This window comes from Humulus lupulus, chromosome 1, assembly GCF_963169125.1.
Source record: "Humulus lupulus chromosome 1, drHumLupu1.1, whole genome shotgun sequence".
Taxonomy (NCBI): domain Eukaryota; kingdom Viridiplantae; phylum Streptophyta; class Magnoliopsida; order Rosales; family Cannabaceae; genus Humulus; species Humulus lupulus.
In genome coordinates, this window is record NC_084793.1 from 232,575,908 (window position 1) to 232,583,305 (window position 7,398).

Consider the following 7,398-nt stretch of genomic DNA (forward strand, 5'->3'; position numbering starts at 1 on the left):
ATTTGCTGACCAGCTGCTGCTAACTGGCTCCTCAGCTGAGCATTCTCCATCTCCACCGTAGTATAATAACGCGGATTCGGATTAGGTGGCCGGGGCGCTGAACTACCAGTGTCGTCTTGGCCCGCTAGCTGCTTTCCTGGCCTCTGCTGGACTTCAGGAATTTGCTCATCAGGGATGGCAACATGGTGGGCCTCCTGCCCATCATGCTGTTCTGTTTCGTTGCCATGTCTGGATCGAGTGGTCACCATAGTTGGATGTTGGTGGTAGTACTAATCGAACAACTCTCTCAATGAAAGCACCAAACTGTTGACGCGGTTCTTCGCCAACAGGTAATTAAGAGAAGAAAAGAAAGGGATTAGTACTGAAAGTAGAACCGTCACAGATATGAAATCTTAGAGAATGAACTAGGTGACTCCAGACACGTTTTTTAAGTGGTTCAAAGGTTAAAATCCTTCTACTCCACTAGTCAATATTATTCATATATTCAGGGTATTTGGTTTACAAAGTATATGGCTCTTCAGAGACTATTTTTCCCAACCCCTATCAACTCCCAGGGTCCCCATATTTATAGGAGAAGGCACCTGGAAGTTGGTAGGGAGGTCATCCCGTGACCTTACCATTTGTCATATCAACTCTGTGACAATTATGATTAATTCCTAAACCTGACACATAAGTGTGGTCTAATCAGTGTGTAAGGAGATAATGGGCCGCACGGCCCAACACAGCCGTGGGTGTCTGAATGCGCACGTTCCTGCTGCGTGTCCGAGAAGTCAGGGGGATATCGGACACGTGATGTCAGATATATGCACGTTTATCTTGCGTGTATTGACTTTACAAAGGGCCAGAGATCCATGGCCAGCTCGTACCACGAGCTGCTTCCCTGAATCGACCTTCAGCCTTCAGGTCTTCTGATGCCTTCCTCCAGTCTTGGGGGCCCTTGGTGAGCCTTTGAGGATCCCTCGAGCTAAGAAGGTACGATCTGGAAACAGGATTTCCGGCCTGGGGGAGTCCTCCGACTAAACTATGATTAGTCCGAGACTCGACCTGCTAATAAGCTCGTGGGAAAACCAGGGCGTACAAGTATTTTAATAAACAACATAATATAAATAATGATTATGATTCTTTCGTATTTTATTCTCATTAATTTCTCCATTATTTATTCTGATTCTAGTTATAGTAAACATGTCATAAAAATAACTATTCAACCAAAATTTATCAATTGCAATAAAAAAGTATAATAAAAATAAAAACTTATTTGTTGTGAATGGCACATACTCCATCAAAAATATTCTTTAAAGTTGCCAAAATTTCAATAACCCAATAAAATATTTGGGCACCTATTCTTAAAAAAAAAATCAGGCTAATGGTGCTCACTTTCATCTTTTTCTCTAAAAACATATATTCACACATAAATTTATAAAAATTATAAATTAATTTAAATTAAATAATTTAAATATTATAACAAATTTAAGTTAGACCAAATTTAAAATTAGAAGATAAAAATTACTTATTAATAATTAATAAATCTTATATAATTAAATAATACAAAATAATTCATTGAAAAGAAAAATGCATAATAATTCATTGATTAAAAAAATACATAAAAATTATAAGTTGATGATATTTATAAGATCTCTGCATAAGTCAATGCTACAATTTATTACTACTACTTAGAGCACTCACAACAACAGCTGTAAAATGTTTAATTCTGTAAAATATAAAGAATTTATCATAAAAGAATGCTCAAGCAGCTCCTTTATCCTTTATATGTTTTACATAAAGTTATCGTTACTCCTCTACATTTATAGATTAATGTAGATACATCAAATCATATTTTAATAATTTCTCCTTCTTTCTTTTCCTACTTAGCTTGCCGCCCACATATTTCCCCTCTCCGTTGCTTGGCGCCAAAGAAGAGAAGATCTATGTTGCTTGGGAGATCTTAGAAAGCCATAGGCATGGAATATTCTTCGAAGAAAGACACAATGGAGCATGTTCTGTCTTTGTCTCCGACCTCAAACTCGTTCGACAAAGATCGGCATGCCATGTTCTTGCAGATGATGTACCAGCTTATTCCCTACCAGTACCAAACCCAGAGATCAATTGGCTTACTCTCGCTTACTTTGTCATCTTGGGCCTTAACTTCCTCACTTCACTCTATACAATATGTGTTCATGCCTCTGTTTGCTCTTTTTCTTTTTCTCAAGAAAATGCCAAGAAAATTTTGATTTTGAGTTTTATTGTATATATATAGAGAGAGAAAAAAAAGATGAGATCTTTCACAGTTTCTCTTTGGTATGATTGGTTAATCATTTAAGTCAAAGCAATTAAACATAACTGAATTTAGTTATGGATGGTTGATGTTAAGACACGGTCTCTTTAGTCATAATATAAATAAACTGATTTTTTCTTTGAATTAAGTTAGAAAGAAAGAAAGAAAGAAACTTAGAGAGAGATAGAGTTTAGAAGAAAAGAGAGTTCTCTGTCTCTGTTGTGTATTGGAGCAAGATTCCATTGATGTATTGTAACGCCCTAGTTAACCAACATCGTTACACTGTGTGTTTAAAATAATGCTTAACTTGCTAAGCGACTCATTTGGACTTAAATGTGTAATTAAAGACTAAGTCAAGGTTATGTATTAAAAAATTTGGTCAACAAAATGATTATTTTTCATTAAAATATTAAGTTTATACATTGGATAAAAAAAAAAACGTTTACAGACTAACAAAAGACAGAAAGGAATACAATTTAGTCATCCTAAGCGGCAAAACAGGGTTCAACTCTAGTTTCTCCCAGGCTATCTCGATCGTGGTAGTCAAGTAGGCTTCATATGTACACACCGCCCTTGAAGCTCTCCAACTCATGGCTGGTCCAACTATCATTTTCTCTTACCTGCACCACATAGCACCCGTGAGCCAAGGCTCAGCAAGAAAACTTAAATCAACATGCACAACTGAGTAACAGTATATATACAGTAAACTCAAATCAATAAATTAAACCAACAACAGGATATGTGCAACAACCTCAACAATGATATTCAACTCAATCAAATGCATAAACCAATCTCATCAATCAATATAAATAATTAAGTACAAACCACACTTTTGTTTATTGTATACTGTTTAGGCCCGGCGCCCTTAGGCTAGGCTGCGCTCTGCACACTTGCTATTGACCCCCGACACCCTTAGGCCGACCTTTAAATAGATATAATCACAAATATACATTGCACAACAAGCAATCAGAGGCAGCGTATACAAGCATGCCTATCTAGATATTCTCAGATACAGATATATTCACAATCATAACATATTCATTAATAGGGGTCTAAGCCCCATTCACAACCCAGGTGCAGTTTTCTTACCTTAAGTCCCAAGCAGCCAGTGTATGGTAGTCCCGAGCACGATCCTTATCCCTAAGCCCTAGCGGTATAACCTAGTCACAATGTAATAATAAATAACCATTAAAACCTAAACCAATTACAAACTTCAAAATAACATACTAGCCTCCGGGACCTCGAATTCTACTAAACCGGGTAGTAGAATCCTTCCCGAGCACTTAGGTTTGAGCTCTTAAGCTTAAAAATATGTTTTGGCTATTTTCTTCAATTAGAGTCGTGGCCCAGCCCCCTAGGATCGCGGCACGCTACAAGTTAGAGAGCCTCACCGCTCCTTGCTTTCATCGCGACGCCTAGGCAACATTACAGAGGTCTCCAGCCTCTTCACAAACATGGGCCACAGCGCCTGAAGAACAGGGTTGCGACTCGATCCCTAAAACCCATAATTCCCCACCATTTTCCCTACGTTTTTCCGAGCTTATCCTACCAAAATTCATCACAGTTACAAACCTAAACAAAAACTATACCTCACGAACATTTCCAAACATTGTAAGCAGCATATAACCCTAAAAAATCAAACCAAAACATTACCATCGCCTAAAATCCAAACCATGAGTTTAGAACTCAAGAACACCAACAAAAACACTTCACAATCTAATAAAAACAACAGATGAATTCACTTACCCCTACTGCAGGTTGCGACCTTGAGCTAAACCTCCTCCAATCCTAGCCCCAGCATCCTCCTCAAAAATCCTAGCCCACAAGCACACCAAGGGAAGAAGAGAACCAAACATAGAGAGAGAGAGAGAGAGAGAGAGAGAATGTGTGTTCTGGCCTTGTTTCCTTAAGTTTCTACAGACTACTTGTGCCTAAGCTATCCCAAGGGTAAGTCTATCCTCTTAATATAAAGACCATAATGCCCCTTAGTCACAACCTTATCTTTTAATGCCCCCAAGGGCAAAAATGTCATTAGCCACATTCCCCGCTAATCCTCAAATCATCTTACAAATTCCCAATTAATCCTGACGTGCCCAAATAATCACCCGTTACCCAGTAAATCCCAAGTATATGCTAAGTTCCCAGAATACCCCTAGGCTCACCCCGAGCTGGGAATTAGACCCCGTTGTGACTATTCCACTAATCCACTCACTATGATCTCCTCAGATCGAATACTAATGTGGTCCCAATCATTTAATACATATAATCACATTTATGCCCTCAACGGGCCAAAATTACAAATATGCCCGTATTGACAAAAATGGGTCCACGTGCATATTTAATACACATAAACATCCATATTTAATCGTATTACCATGTAAATTTTGTATGTCACGTACTCACACATATACTTGATCAATTCCACATATATATATATATATATCTTATTATGCCCTCCAGGCACTGTGATCAAGGCACTTAGCCTTAATAGTGAATTCAGGACGTTACATGTATCATACTCTGTATTTTTTAATCATCAGCATCAATAAAATCTCTAGCCCAATGGGTTGTTCTGGTCGTGGATGTAGGTATGTGACAGTCAGAATCCCGTGATCCGTGAGGGGAAAGACTGGGTAAAAAGCTATGCAATCCCACACCACCTGGGGAAGGTCAAGTGTAATGATTCTAAGACTATGTAAGTATGGGACTACATAGTTGAAGAGGGCTTAAATGGATTGATGGGTACTACCTATGCCAATAAGATGCATCTTCTTTTCGGTAGCCCATCACTTGAGAACTCCAAAGTTAAGCATGCTTGACCTGGAGCAATCTTATGATGGGTGACCTCCTGGGAAGTTTTCCTAGGAAGTGTGTGAGTGAGGACAAAGCACGCTGGAAAGACTCGTGTTGGTTTGCAGGGCCAGTCGTCATTCTAGGAGGCAGCCATAGTGATGTGGGGCGTTACAAATGGTATCAGAGCCTTGACCCAGCCGGAAGTGTGGCCGACGGGGACGTCGGGCCCGTAAGGGGGGTGATTGTGACAGTCAGAAACCCGTGATCAGTGAGGGGAAAGACCGGGTAAAAATTTGTGCAATCCCACACCGCCTGGGGAAGGCCAAGAATGATGATTCTAAGACTGTGTAGGTATGGGACTACACAGTTGAAGATGGCTTAAATGGATTGATGGGTACTACCTATGCCAACAAGATGCATATTCTTTTCGGTAGCCCATCACTTGAGAACTCCAAAGTTAACCATGTGTAGAGTCCAAGAACTTTAACTTAGCTAGTTAGATAGTAGTAATAATAGCAATAGTAGTAGTATTTTTATGACTGTGGATTTTGGTTCAGACCGGGATTTAATTGGACACTCGTAGTAACACTTGTAGATTTTCTAAGTTTAACCTATAGTTTAAGAATATTAATTTTAACCTAAGGTTTGATTAATATGTCTGATATTGATGGTGATATTTATTATATTATAAGGTTTAGATAAACCCAATAAGAAAGTAACACTTGTCATGTGTATGTTTAATGATAATTAAGTATTTTTGAGGAATAAGTTTATTAAGATTAATATTTGAATATCCTAGGGTCTGTCAGCAGCTTTGAAAACGTTAGAGGACTTAGTCAAGGTTGTTTACTCAATTCAAATTAAGCTGAAAATGTGCAATTTCATTTTTAAATATCCAGCGTATGTCGATATATCGCAGCTATAGGGGGTGATATATCGCAGTACGGGGATACGAAAAACACGTAACTTCGCACGATCACCTCGACGAGCCTCGGGCATGCTGGCCCAGGCGATATATCGCCTACAAGGGGCGATATATCGGCTCCCTTAGTATATTTTTGAATGTTTTTGAAAACGTTCTCATTTTAATCTTTAACCTCTTGATAAGTCCAGCATCTTTCTGACCGAGTTTTCAGCCTCTGCTGAACGATAATTCAAATATTTTTCACTTAAAAAGCCATTATTTTATTTAAGCTAAATGAAGATCTTTTCATTCTTTAACTCTATAAATAGGACCTAGTACCCAACCATTTATTCATTCATCAAGCTAGGTTCAGAGGCTGCAAGCTACTAGGTTATTTTTGAGAGTGTAAACACTTGGGTTAGGGATTATAAGCTTACCAAACACTTGGGAAGTAAGCTTTATAGTACATTTCGATTCAAGGTTTAGATCGGTCATAGAAGCATTCAAGGTATTCCAAACTCTAGTTCATTTTGGTATTGTTTTCTTTAAGTTCTTATAGTTTTCTACTCAACATCCTAACTTTATTCTTTATTCTTGAATAGGAAATCTAAGATCTTGAACATAAGATTCTTGGAGTGTTCCAAAGTCCCAAACCTGTTCTCATATCCCAGTACTTTTGGTAAGGAAAATAGGATAGGATATTATGTGTTATGCCATATGTTATCTTATGATTTATGTGTTATATTAACTTATGATTTGTGTGTTATGTATGTTTGTAGACTTGGGCATATGACTTGTACAACTAACAAGCCCCAATAAATTTATGGGCATATGACTTGCTTAGCTAGCAAGCCCCACAAATCTAATGGGCATATGACTTGTTTAGTTTATGGGACCCCAAGTAATAATTGCCATTATAGTATATGTGACATATGTTATGATATGTTTTAGTATATGTTGATACAAATATTATGTATATGATTTATGTGTTAGATTTTCCTTGCTGGGCATTAGGCTCACTCCTTTATGTTTATATGTGCAGGAAAATAGCTTTGGTGGCGGGAAAGGTTCTTGGAAGCTTTGGGGATGTGTATTGAGGCGGGATGGAATCGATCAACCGAGCATTCGATTTGAGGATGAAGTCTCTTTAAATTTTATATGTATTTTTTCCGCACTTTATTATGTAATCCATGTTATTTAAAATTATGTTATGTTTTTCTTTTAAAAACAATGGGATCCCATATCCTACTTTAAATTTTATGTAGTTTAACACTTGTTTTTTTTTTCAAGTTTTAATGAAGTTATGATTATTTCACTTGTAAGTTTTATTAAAAATTAGTGTCTATGTATAGTAGTCATTAATGGTCCAAAGTCTAGAGTAGTTGGGTCATTACACCATGCTTGACCTGGAGCAATCTTATGATGGGTG